The sequence below is a fragment of the Lissotriton vulgaris genome, chromosome 9 (assembly GCF_964263255.1).
Source record: "Lissotriton vulgaris chromosome 9, aLisVul1.2, whole genome shotgun sequence".
Classification (NCBI taxonomy): Eukaryota; Metazoa; Chordata; class Amphibia; order Caudata; family Salamandridae; genus Lissotriton; species Lissotriton vulgaris.
Window position 1 is genome coordinate 185139164 of NC_141697.1, and position 14126 is coordinate 185153289.

Here is a 14126-nt window from a genome sequence, read left to right on the forward strand (position 1 = left end):
CTCAGCTAAAAAATGTGACTTGTGCAGCTTCAGCATTTAACTACTGTATGGAATCAGTAATGCCTTACAGTGGCAGGAAAGATTTTTATTGAAACTGACTTATTCAGATATGTAAACAAGTTGTTCTCTCTCTGGTTACTACTGATCACTATATGGAAATCTGCATAAAAGCTTTTCCATTTCAAACTACCTCAACTTTAAATAATTCGAAAAATAAGCTTTGGTTTAATTGACTAAAACACAATTGCACATGTCAAATCATAGTAAGTGTTGGCGATCAAACTTCAAACGACTTTCTACATTATGTTGAAGTCGCTATTTCGGCCTGACGGCTAGAGCGGTTGGCCTCGAAGCTGGGGAACCGGGTTCGAGTCATGGCAGGGAGGATCAATATCCTGTTTTTCTGGGAAATCAATTAATTAATCACCCCGTGCCCAACAAAATGAATGGTTCCATCTGTAATCGGGTCAAGTTCACACTATATGAAAAACATGTTTAATAAAAAAAAAGGAAAGGCACAGTGTATAGGATATATTTAGGTTATCCTGATTTCAGAGGTTTTTTTTTAGAAGCCAGTGGGCATTTGACAGTGTTTTCCAACATTATGATAATCAGTTATCAGCGATAACATTGGATGCGGCAAAAATTGCTTCAAACTGTGATTTCCAGTGTTTAGAAAATAATTTCATATCAATTATATGTACGGCCACTAGAATTATTTTGTAGCTGCAGTGTTTTTCGCATAATCATGTATTTGCCACACAATCCATAATCTGATGCATAACATGCAGCTTTTAACAAAAAAAGTGTTCCTAGCTTAAGTGGATCAAAGGTTACTAAAAACACTGCCACGGAACAGTGTTGCATTGCACTAGGAGACCATTTGTAAAGGGTAATTGGTCACCTTTCAGTTGCTCATTGTGTATTTTGGTGCTGAGCTGGTAATAAAGAGGTTAAGCTTTTGCCTGGATGTCTTACTTGTACAAAAAAGGGTCAAAAAATGAAGAAACTTCAACAAAATGTGCTGCATTTCACCACATGATTTGCCTTTTTCATGCTGCGTCATTTAGTAAACACGGCGGCAAAATTTGGTCTTCACCTGCCACATTATTTGAGTGGCCCCCATTCACTGTTTCTTACGCAGTCACTAACTGGAGTGAAGAGGGCCCCTCAAACCTCTGCACTCCGGTGCTACTGCATCTACAGCACTGTTGATGGCTATGTTCCTGATTCTCCCACTCTCTCACACACCACTGGTCTTCATGGGTCTGTCACTGTTATTCGAACTCCTGGTCGCCATTTCTCACTATCCCTCTCTTTCTCCTCCAAAGTCTTGCTCTTAATCTCTCTTTCCCTTCTCCAACCTCTCTTGCACCCTTTTATGCCCAACATTCGCACATTTGCTCTCCCTCCTCTCTTATGCACCCACTATTCTAAGGCATAGTTGTACACCTTGACGTTCTGCCTCCTTGTGTCAATTTGTTTTGTTTTAGAGGGAGCAGTCCAGCTTGCATTCACAATACAAATCCCGAAGACTACTTGCCAAAAGAGGCCTGTTCGAGATGGAGAAGGCTGTAAACGGAGCTTCAGTTAGTGGATCCTGGTCACCCACTGTGGCAGGAGCATATCTACAGGGGAGTGTCGTGAACGACGTGAAAAGAGAGAGAAAGAGCACTTTGCAGGGGCTGCTGCTGTCACTTGAAATTCCTCACTGTTGACTGCTGAGTTAAGAATTGGTCCAGAGGAAAGTCACTGACATAGTCGCACTCATCATCACCTTATAGATCACAAGTCCTAATGAATCCACTAACATTTCAAGGTTTGCATACATCCTTTGATTATTGAAGCATGTTTTTTTTAATTCCCTTGCCACCTGCTATGCTGGTATCCTGCAATTTTTACGGGCACCGCAGAAGTCATGTTGAAGATCAAACTATGACCGCCAGAAGAAAAATATTGATGGAAAACAATGTTTAAGTGGATGTTTCTGAGAATCTTCCATTTCATACCCAAGAAACCCACTGCCAGGACCCCTGATCCTTCAATCTACCAATGCTGCTTGTTTTTCAGCTGAAATCCCATAAGCCCTCCTAGGTCACCCCACATATTCTGCTACAGGTCGCCCCTAGAACGGATAATGGTTATCTTGCTAATTTGGCCAGGACTATGACTTTCTACGACTGACATTGTAAGATGTTCACATAACAGCGTTAGAGATGTCCAAGGAGATGAATGTGGTTACTCTTCACTACTTAGCTGACAGCACTATCTAATAAGTTTAGTACTTTAAATAACTCTCTAACTTACTAGTTTGCTATTCCACTTCTCTTTGTATTCTTTCCTTGTAATCCGTATTTTGATCATTTTCATTATTAATGCTCATTTTTCTTTTCTCTAAGCTTTCTTATACTTTCTCAGTCTGTATGAGCGAGTGACTGGGTGTGTAAGTGGCTGTATGGGACAGTGAGTGGATGTTTGAGTGGGGGTTTGGTAACAAGAGTTGGTGTGCGAGTGGCTGTATTGGAGAGAGTGTGAATGGCTGTATGGTTGAGTAAGCAGATGTGTGAGTGCTTGTATGAAGGTGTGAAAGGGTATGTAAGTGGTTGTGTGAGTGTTTGCAAGGGTGAGTGAGTGTGTTCAGAGGCTGTATGAGTGTATTCAGAGGCTGTGTGAGTGGGTGGGTGTGTGAACAACTTTAGGTAATTAAGTGGGCATGTGAGTAGCTGTATGGGTGAGTGTGTCGATATGTGACTAGCTGTACTGGTGAATGACTGGTTTTATGAGTGGCTGTAAGGGTGAGTGAATGGTTGTGTGAGTGGCTGTGTGGGTGAGCAGCTCTATGGAGGAGTGAGTGCGTGAGTACTGGTATGAGACTGTGAATGGGTAGGTGAGTAGGTGTACCAGAGGTTGTATGGAGGTGTGAGTGGTTCTGTGGATGTCATCAGTGATGTAATTTGAGATGTCATCAGTTATGTCACTGACCAGATCATGTGTGATGTAATATGTGAGGTCATAAGCAGTGCATTGCAGGGACGCAAGTTATAATTATCTCAGGTAACTATAACTGCTGCATTTATATGGTTATGTACGAGCGAAATCTGAGTCCAACTATAACATCCCTGTAACCTTTATTTTTTTCAGTGAATTTCGATGTTTTTTTAAAATTCTATTCCCCAACTATAATGTCCCTGTAACCTTTGGTTTTTTCAGTAAATTTCTATGGTTTTTCAAATTCGATTTCCCAAGTATAACATCTCTGTAACCTTCAAGTCAATTTCAATTATTTTTTTAACTAGTAGTCAGGTTTGCCGAGAGGTGGAGAAAGGGGGCGGGGCTTCTGACCAGCTCTCAGGAACCCGCTGTGTCAGACTTACTGGAGGTAACAGGAGGACCTCTTGGCCACCAAGGACCCTCGGCATCCAATAGGACTTCATCCCTCAATCAGTAGTGCACCAGGAGACGCGTTTGCAGCAACCAGCTCACTGCAGTCCCGCTGTATGGGACTTACTGGAGGTAACAGGAGGGTTTGTTGGCCCCCAAGGACCCTCAGCAGCCAAGGGGACTTACTCCTTTAACCAGTAGTGCGCCAGGAGGCGCTTTTGCAGAGAGGTGGAGAAAGGAGGCAGTGTCTCTGGCAACTTACAGGCCGGCTTTTTTTTCTTTGATCAGGGGAGGGAGGCCACACCCCCTTCCCTAGGACAATTTCAGCCCCAGGGACCCCACTGCCAGGGCCATGCCTTTTTGAAATGTGGAAGGTAGCCGCAGGTCCCCATCCCAGGCTGATACTGACCCTGGGGGCCTTTTATTTGTATTTAGCGAAGAGGGGCTGCGCTGCCCCTTCCCTAGGCCACTTTCTGCCTTGGGGATCCCTTCCACTGAGACCCGTCCTTTTGAAAAAAAAATATTACTACTTTTAGGGGAGAGGTGGTGTCTCCTCCATGGCATTTCTGCTGGGTGACCCCCTGAGCACCCAGTCTCCACTGGGAACGTGGGGAGAGCCTGAAGGCCCCTGCGGTCCCTGTCAGCGCCCCCCTCCTGCAGAAGCGGGCCTTGCTTTCACAGACGAGGAGCTGCTGAACATGCAACTCTCTCTCTGTGAAAGCATTTCTGCTCTGCTTCCAACAAGCGAGCGCATGTTTAATGAGCTCACTTGCTGGAAGCAGAGCATGGTGTGACTTAGACACAGCAAGAAGCTAAATCTCAGGGGTGGGCACCCTGGGACATAGCAGGAGCCGGCCCTAGCAGGGGGCCCCCTCCACTCTTCTGTGTAGGGCCTGCCCTAGGAAGGTGGTGGTCCCTAGGGACAGGGGGGGGTCCATGAGCCCCAGAAAATAATACATTAGCCCCTGGGAGTTGGTGCTCCCTGAGGCATTAATAAACCCCCAGGAGGGCGGGCCCATGCGCCCCCCTCCTTTCTTGCCAACATGCCCTCGGAACCTGTCGTGCCCGGGGGAATTGCTGACTAAGTGCGGGAGCCCGCGCTTTGGTTTTTTTGGACGAGATCTGCGGATCCAATGCAATGTATGCCCAATTTGTTTTTTTAATGCTTTTTGGGCCTTGCAGGCTCCCTATTGGACCCAAACCAAGAGGCCTAGGGGGTCAGTTCATTTCTACACTGCTCCCCATTGTTTTTTAAATGTTTTTTCTGGGACTCGGCTCAAGCAGAGTCCCAAGCTGGCTGGCAACACTTCCTGGTTTGAAGTGTTGGCAACCAATCAGATCTCATCAAGTGATCTGGAGGGGTTGAGGATCCTCCGTTGCGATATATATCTTGAAATAATTCCGCAACTACTGAACGGATTTAAATGATATTTATAAAAAGGTCTCATGATGGACCATCAGCTACTTTTCTGTCATTCCCTGCAGCAGTTTGAGCTGTAGCAATGTCTAAAGTTCCTATGGAAATTAACATGGGGCAAACGACTTTTGGGACACCCCCGCTTTTTCTCGGCCTCCGCTTGACGAATCACCCCAAAACATTTAAAACAGCAACTGAAGTGAGTGGCAAACTTGCTTTGATAATTTTGCGAGGATTTATTAAACGACACCAAAGTTATTGGTAAATGAAAAAAACGCTCTTCCAATGGAAACTAAATTCTAACTATAACTACCTACTGGTGACCACCAGTAGGTAATATATATGAACACGTTTAAACAAAAGGGAGGGTGTTTAGGGGAATTTTTATTGACCTAGCGTTGCTACAATCCCTAGATACTATTAGGAACTGTGCGTTCATATCAGGATACAATCAAGGAATCCAAGTGATTTGTGGTGAAAAAATTGTGTTCCCATCAGATACCCATCCTGTACCGCCCTACATCATTTGGGATCCTTCACCCGAAGGAAGTGGAAGCATATCCACTATGGATTAGGTGGATTGTAGCCTAACCTCTTTGAAGGATACAGGGATGTGATGAAAGAAAAGTAGTATTAGGGGGTAGGCTGACTAGCAGTGCAAAGAAATTAGTGAAAGTGCTGTGTGCAAAAATAAGTGGATACATTAATATTGGGTTGCGGAAATGGAAGATACATTTTAATGAGATCCTATCCACACCGAAGAATAAAAACAGTGCAAAGTAGTGTGTAACAAATAACTACTTAGATGGAATCGAGGTCGACATGTTTCTGCAGTGTAGCAGGGTTAAAAGATCCCTTCCTGCTTCATCAAGACCTTAACAAAAATGCTACTGCTAATGTGTGAATTATAGTAATATAAAAAAAAAATTTTAAAAAAAAAAGGAATCATATCACCTGGATGGCGCCCATGTAGATGATCCAGATGGTCATAGAATCACATTGGACAAACAAACACACAAAAAGTACACAGTTAATAACAATCGCTTATAATGAAAAACACATTTCTTGTGAAGAATTACAAATGCCAATGAATTATTGGTCAGCGGTTGCTTATTAATCAACCCATTTAATCGAATCAACATGTTGATGTGAAAAACAAACGGATATCACTGTATCCACTCACCCACAATATGGGGAATTCACTCTCCACCTCACCCGGCTACAGCTCAGGTAGAAATGGAGCACCGCTCTATTAGAAGAGAGAAAGGAAAAACTATAGATAAAGGAGGAACTGGAGAGCTTCGCTAGACACACTATATCTCAAAAGAGTCATTGGTATTCTATATGATGATGCAGCATGGCATTCTGCAACATTCATATGCGCCTACCAAGCGCAACTTAAAGCATAATGTTTCTTTGTATGTCGGCTGTTTTGTCATATTCAATGCCAGGTTAGAAAAAGAGGGACCGTGTTGCATAGCAGTCACCTCGCTACTGCCGGTATTAAAAGATAGGCATTCTAAGCTATATATAAGACAGACTTCGCATGTACTTTGGTTGCTAAGGAAACTAAGTCGTAAACCTATTCAGCAACCAAAGGGAGTCCTGGCTAGTTCTCAAATGGTGCAAACACAAACCCCTGGATATCGCATCCCTTCAAGAGGAATTCTGCCGCGATACCGAATGAGGTATGTAAAATATCTAGAACCAGGGAAACTTCCAGCCCAATGTACGCTATGAGTCCCTCTGACTCCAAAAGCAAAGTTTGCCCGTGTTGCCTTGGCCCGCTTACCTGTCCGTCGGTACTCCGGACATCCGTCTTGGCTGTCTTTGTGGGAGGTACCTAGACGGACAGGAAGCGGCCATATAAACCTTTCTAACAGGCTACGGTAAAGATCATGTGATCGCTCGTGCTTCGCGTCACGATCGCATAGGGCTGATGGGCGTTGTAGTATTATTGCGTGTTTATCACTACAACAGCCGAAAATGGAAGAGAGACTTCATTGATTTTCAAGCCTTGAATCTATGTTATTGCGAAGATATTTTAAACAAACAAAGTCACTCTCTGGTAATTCCAATGTGGCCCGAGCGAGTGTGATTAAAGATTACAAAATTCAAAAATTCGCTCGCACCCGCATTAGGAGAGCGCTGTGTCACCAGGTTAGAAAACGCCACTCATTGGATAATATCGGAAATGTTGCGGGCATTTTGGCCGAAAAGGTTTACTTGAAACATTTACCACTGGGAGGCAGCAAATTCATGAAAATTTGTCTCACCATCATGGAAATATGCTACAATATGAATTGGGGAATATCTCCTCTATAAGATCTTCATATGCAGTAATCATACAGCTAACGGAGCACCTTGCTCTGTAACTCCAATTTACTTGATGCTGGGTCACATGCAATAGCTACTGTTAGTGCTCAAGATAAGACCACCCAATTGCCAAAGAATGTGATGCTCTATGACTACAAGGACATCCACGGAATGTCTTCATTCAGGCCCGTTTTATCAGTCTGTAATTTATATACCCACCTCTGTGCTTAGGTATCACCGGTTGTTCTAACACTGTCCAGTGTAAGTCCGTTGGAGATGAGAATATCGGAGCATAAGAGCTCGATACGTTGTAACAAACAAGCTACGAGACTGACCAACCACTTCCTAGCAGCCCACCATTCTCCAACGGACTTACACTGGACAGTGTTAGAACAACCGGTGATACCTAAGCATATTTCTGATATCAGTACCTTCCTACATAGAAGAGAACAGAGGTGGGGATATAAATTACAGACTGATAAAACGGGCCTGAATGAAGACATTCCGTGGATGTCCTTGTAGTCATAGAGCATCACATTCTTTGGCAATTGGGTGGTCTTATCTTGAGCACTAACAGTAGCTATTGCATGTGACCCAGCATCAAGTAAATTGGAGTTACAGAGCAAGGTGCTCCGTTAGCTGTATGATTACTGCATATGAAGATCTTATAGAGGAGATATTCCCCAATTCATATTGTAGCATATTTCCATGATGGTGAGACAAATTTTCATGAATTTGCTGCCTCCCAGTGGTAAATGTTTCAAGTAAACCTTTTCGGCCAAAATGCCCGCAACATTTCCGATATTATCCAATGAGTGGCGTTTTCTAACGTGGTGACACAGCGCTCTCCTAATGCGGCTGCGAGCGAATTTTTGAATTTTGTAATCTTTAATCACACTCGCTCGGGCCACATTGGAATTACCAGAGAGTGACTTTGTTTGTTTCAAATATCTTCGCAATAACATAGATTCAAGGCTTGAAAATCAATGAAGTCTGCCTTCCATTTTCGGCTGTTGTAGTGATAAACACGCAATAATACTACAACTCCCATCAGCCCTATGCGATCGTGACGCGAAGCACGCGCGATCACATGATCTTTACCGTAGCCCGTTAGAAAGGTTTATATGGCCGCTTCCTGTCCGTCTAGGTACCTCCCACAAAGACAGCCAAGACGGATGTCCGGAGTACCGACGGACAGGTAAGCGGGCCAAGGCAACACGGGCAAACTTTGCTTTTGGAGTCAGAGGGACTCATAGCGTACATTGGGCTGGAAGGTTCCCTGGTTCTAGATCTTTTACATACCTCATTCGGTATCGCGGCAGAATTCCTCTTGAAGGGATGTGATATCCAGGGGTTTGTGTTTGCACCATTTGAGAACTAGCCAGGACTCCCTTTGGTTGCTGAATATGTTTACGACTTGGTTTCCTTAGCAACCAAAGTACATGCGAAGTCTGTCTTATATATAGCTTAGAATGCGTATCTTTTAATACCGGCAGTAGCGAGGTGACTGCTATGCAACACGGTCCCTCTTTTTCTAAGCTGGCATTGAATATGACGAAACAGCCGACATACAAAGAAACATTATGCTTTAAGTTGCGCTTGGTAGGCGCATATGAATGTTGCAGAATGTCATGCTGCATCATCATATAGAATACCAATGACTCTTTTGAGATATAGTGTGTCTAGCGAAGCTCTCCAGTTCCTCCTTTATCTATAGTTTTTCCTTTCTCTCTTCTAATAGAGCGGTGCTCCATTTCTACCTGAGCTGTAGCCGGTTGAGGTGGAGAGTGAATTCCCCATATTGTGGGTGAGTGGATACAGTGATATCCGTTTGTTTTTCACATCAACATGTTGATTCGATTAAATGGGTTGATTAATAAGCAACTGCTGACCAATAATTCATTGGCATTTGTAATTCTTCACAAGAAATGTGTTTTTCATTATAAGCTATCGTTATTAACTGTGTACTTTTTGTGTGTTTGTTTGTCCAATGTGATTCTATGACCATCTGGATCATCTACATGGGCGCCATCCAGGTGATATGATTCCTTTTTTTTTTTTATATCACTATAATTCACACATTAGCAGTAGCATTTTTGTTAAGGTCCTGATGAAGCAGGAAGGGATCTTTTGACCCTGCTACACTGCAGAAACATGTCGACCTCGATTCCATCTTGTGAGAAGTTGGCCTGATATGCAGTGCTCACTATTCTATTGATCACTATGCATCAGTCCAAACAACCCTTATGGTGATTGGTTGTAAGTCAACCTTATAGACCAGTTATCCTAGTAGCGTGGATACGAGCAGTCTTCGGGCTAAACTCTAGAGGGCGTGTTAAGCCAGCCGTTATACCATCACATATACCCCTTGAACACCAAGTGAAAGGACACCACACAAGTGTTATGAAAATAAACAGTGTATTTATTTAGATCACAACAGCCCTGTACTCTTTATGAGGACAGGGTACTAAGCACACAACAAAACTCTTACGAAAATACTTTAAGTTGCACAATTTACACAAATGCCCGAGGGGCACAGAAAACCATATACTATGGAAGTGGAATGCGAAATTACTAGCAGGTAAGTACTGGACTAATAGGCTTTGGAATCGCTAGGACTACGTTACTTAACCTTCAGATTACTAGCAGGAGGCCTAGGGGACTCGGGTGCAGAGTGTGCACTCTCACGCGGGATGCGGGACAAAGTCTATGGGAGCTAGTAAAGACAAAGTTAGTGTTCTGGGGCGAACCCGATAAGGTAGATCGAAAACGACAGTGGATCCTGACCCTTGGATAGTGAGGCTATGCTGGGGCACCGAAATGCCGAAGTTACCTAGCCCAGGGGCTGCAGCTGCATATGTCTCAAAAGACGTCGGGAATCCTCGTAGACGAACCAGGAGCCTGAAGAAAAGAAGTTGCTGGCAGGCGACCAGTGAAGATGGTTCGAGTGGTCCAAGCCTGGATCGAAGATGGATGACACCTGAAAGCAGAGGGGACCAAGTTCGTGACTACTAGCCAGTAGTCAGGTGGCACCAGGAGGGCACCGGATGGTAGTCACCTCGACTAGGTGAGTGGGCGACGCTGTGCTCTGCAGATCTCACGGACCAGGAGGCGTTGTCGGCGACCAGGATGGAGGTGCGAGCTGTCCCACGATGGATGATGCTGTTGACGTCGCTGGACCCAGGATTGGGGCAACAAGTCTTGGCAAATTCAAGCCCACGCGGTGGACCTAAAATGGCGTCTGGTGTGGACCAGGAGGGTCCGGGGTGCTCCTCTTTTGGAGGGGAGCAAGGGCCAGTCTGGAGCAACCAGACCAGCAGCGGTGATGTCGTCGGGCGTCGTTAAGAAGGCCACAAGCCAGCGGGCTAGTAGCCAAACAACGCGGTGAGCAGAAAAAAGCAGAAGGGCCCCACGCAGATCGTGGAGATGCTGGGAGGCTGGACTTCGGTGCTGGAGCTGCTCAGGGTCGGGGCTTCTCGGACCCCAAAGCACTCACCAGAGGATCCCTCGGCGGTCGTGCTGGATAGAAGTCGTGCAGTTCTGATGATGGCCGGTCCCTCGAGGTCTCGTCGCACCTACGGTTCTCAGCTTAGCTGTAGAGGTAGGTAGAGGTCAGAGGTGCCAGGGAAGCCGGGTCTCGTCGAGCTGGTCAGTCGGATTCCGGAGGAAGGACATGCAGCAAACCGCAGAGTTCTTAGATGGTGCCTGCGGGTGCAGGGTGACTACTCCTTAGCCATAAGGGAGAAATCTTGAGAAGAAGTCGAGAGTTCCTTTCATAGAAAGTAGTTTCGTGATTCAAAGCTGATCTAATTTGGAAGGGTCCCCGCTCCTGCCTTTATCCTAAAGAAAGGGGTGGGTACGCGACTAGGTCCTGCCCTAGGGGTGGGACCAGGAAGGGGGGTGGTTACACCCCTCTCCCATGCCGGACTTTCCCCAGGCCAGGGGCTGGTGTGCCCCTGGAACTGGTTCTAGCCGGCAGATGCGTAGTGAGCACCGGGGTGCCACTCTGCAGTCACCTTCCTGTAAAGCCCTGCCTACCCAGGATACACAAAACCCTGTCTGGGATGGTGCTAGCACCGCCCCCGACAGGAAACCCTTTGTCCAAGCTCTCCTCGCTGGAAGGACTCCCAGCAGCAGGAGGTCAGACTCGTGTCTGTGGTGGCAGCATCCATTTTGTGGAGCTGAGGCTTCAGTTAACTTTAACCGGGGTTCACAGTTACATACATGTCGTGCCCCTCGAGAAGGGTGGAATGCTATCCCCGTCGCCAGAATTGGCGAGGGGTTAGTATTCCGATTCGTATGACACCTTACTCGACATGTTTTGATAAAGCAATACCACAGATAGCATTTAACCGCAAGGATTATAATGCACTTAAGAGTATATGGTATGTGTTATCATGGAACAGCTATTAGGACTTGGTTCCGCAAGCTGCAAACGGGCTCAGCTCAGGCCAGAGCACCATTTCACACGATTCCAAGCACTCTGCCTTCAGGATTGTCAAGGCCTGCCACAGGAGTGACTGATAGGAATCTGTGTGTCCATTTTTAGGGTTAGATATAGGTATACTATATCTAAAGCAAAGGGTGATTACACCACCTTGCCCCAGCTGTCGTGCAGCCAGTTGTGTCAGATTTAGATGGCCATCCATGGGTGGCATAATACATGCTTCAGCCCCTGGTAGGCCCTGGGTACACCTATGCCCTGAGTTACAGGGTCTGATAAGGTGGCCCAGTCCCAATTGGATAATGCACTTAAGGTACACATGTCAATTTAGTGAGAGAACAGCTAGGCTGTGGGTCTGATTGGCAGGCCCACAGCCAGAGAAAGTCGTAAACCAGTGAAACAAAAGCAAAAAATCTGGGTGATCATAGGATTGCAGACCCTACTCTCCTACATGACCCCCCCCCCCAAACTTTGGGACAATAAACTAACCTTGACCAGGTGAGTCTTCTTGCTCTAAGTGGAAATACCTGGAGAGCCCATCTGCATTGCCATGATCAGTGCCAGGTCTATGCTCCACTGTAAAATCCATCCCCTGTAGGGAAATGGACCACCTAAGCAGTTTGGGGTTTTCACCCTTCATCTGATTTAGCCACAAGAGGGGCTTATGGTCGGTCTGAATCTTGAAATGAGTGCCAAACAAGTATGGCCTCAGTTTCTTCAGGGCCCAAACCACAGCAAAGGCCTCCCTCTCAATAGCTGACCAATTTTTCTCTCTGGGGGTCAGCCTTCTGCTTATAAAAGCAATGGGCTGGTCTTGACCATCAAAATTCAGTTGAGATAAAACAGCTCCCACACCCAACTCAGAAGCATCTGTTTGGACAATGAATGGTTTGGAGTAGTCTGGACTCTTGAGGATAGGTGCTGTGCACATGGCCTGCTTTAGGTCATCAAATGCTTTTTGACAGCCTGCTGTCCACTGAACCTTTTTTGGCATTTTCTTACTTGTCAGTTCATTAAGTGGAGTCACAATTGATCCATAATTCCTGACAAACTTTCTATAGTAACCAGTCAGGCCCAAGAAGGCTCGAACCGGAGTCTGGGTGGTTGGAGGAGCCCAGTCCCTGATTGACTGTATTTTGCTCTCCAGTGGCTGAACTTGGCCTCCACCTACAAGGTGGCCCAAGTATACAACTTGTGTCTGCCCTATCTGGCACTTGGTGGCCTTAATAGTGAGACCTGCTGCTTGCAGTGCCTCTAACACTTTCCTCAGGTGGACCAGGTGATCCTCCCAGGTGGAGCTAAAGACAGCAATATCATCAAGATATGCTGCACAGAAGTCATCCAGCCCAGTGAGAACATGATTCACCAACCTTTGGAAGGTGGCAGGGGCATTTTTCAAACCAAAGGGCATTACCACAAATTGATAATACCCACCAGGGGTAGAAAATGCTGTCTTGGGCTTGGCATCCTCAGCTAACCTGATTTGCCAATACCCAGCTGTCAGGTCAAATGTACTTAAGTAGTTGGCAGAAGCCAATCTATCTATAAGCTCATCTGCCCTTGGTATTGGGTGGGCATCAGTCTTAGTGACTGCATTGAGACCTCCGTAGTCTACGCAAAACCTCATCTCTTTCTTACCACCCTGGGTGTGAGGCTTTGGCACTAGAACTACTGGACTAGCCCAAGGGCTATCTGAGGGTTCAATGACTCCCAACTCCAAAATTTTCTGCACTTCTGTTTTGATGCAGTCTCTAACATGATCAGGCTGCCTGTAGATTTTACTCTTGACTGGCAAGCTGTCGCCAGTGTCAACCTCATGGGTACACCAATTGGTTTGGCTGGGTGTTAGAGAGAACATATGCCTGAAGGATTGAAGAACCTGTTTACAATCCTTCTGTTGATGTTCAGAGAGGCTGCCACAAAAGACAACACCATCTACTGATCCATCATCAGGATTCTGAGTGAGCAGGTCTGGGAGAGGGTCACTCTCTTCCTCCTGTCCCTCATCTATGGCCATGAGCAAGCTCAGGTCCTTCCAGTTGACATATGCTTTAAGCCTGTTTACATGAAGCACCCTGTGGGGGCTTCTGGGAGTTCCAAGGTCCACCAGGTAGGTGACCTCTCCCTTTTGCTCAAGAATTGTGTGGGGCCCAGACCATTTGTCTTTGAGTGCTGCTGGGGCCACTGGCTCCAACACCCACACCTTCTGTCCAGGCTGATACACAGTCAGGACAGCCTTTTGGTCATGCCAAGCTTTTTGGAGTTCTTGGCTGGCCTTAAGGTTTTCAGATGCCTTTTCCATATACTCAGCCATCCTGGAGCGGAGACCAAGTACATAGTCCACTATGCTGGTTGCAGGCTTTTTGAGAGGTCTCGCCCATCCTTCCTTAACCAAACACAGGGGTCCTCTCACAGGATGCCCATACAGAAGTTCAAAAGGGCTGAAGCCAACCCCCTTCTGTGGGACCTCTCTGTAAGCAAACAAAAGGCAGGGAATCAGGACATCCCATCTACGCCTGAGCTTTTCAGGTAGTCCATGAATCATCCCTTTTAGGGTTCTGTTGAACC

The 14126-nt window shown here is 46.0% G+C and overlaps 1 protein-coding gene across 1 annotated transcript in view; it reads right to left on the reverse strand.

Annotated features, from left to right (window-relative positions):
- SOS2 (SOS Ras/Rho guanine nucleotide exchange factor 2) overlaps positions 1 to 14126 on the reverse strand; it is a 372731-nt gene that overhangs the window by 251342 nt on the left and 107263 nt on the right. The window lies entirely within an intron of this gene.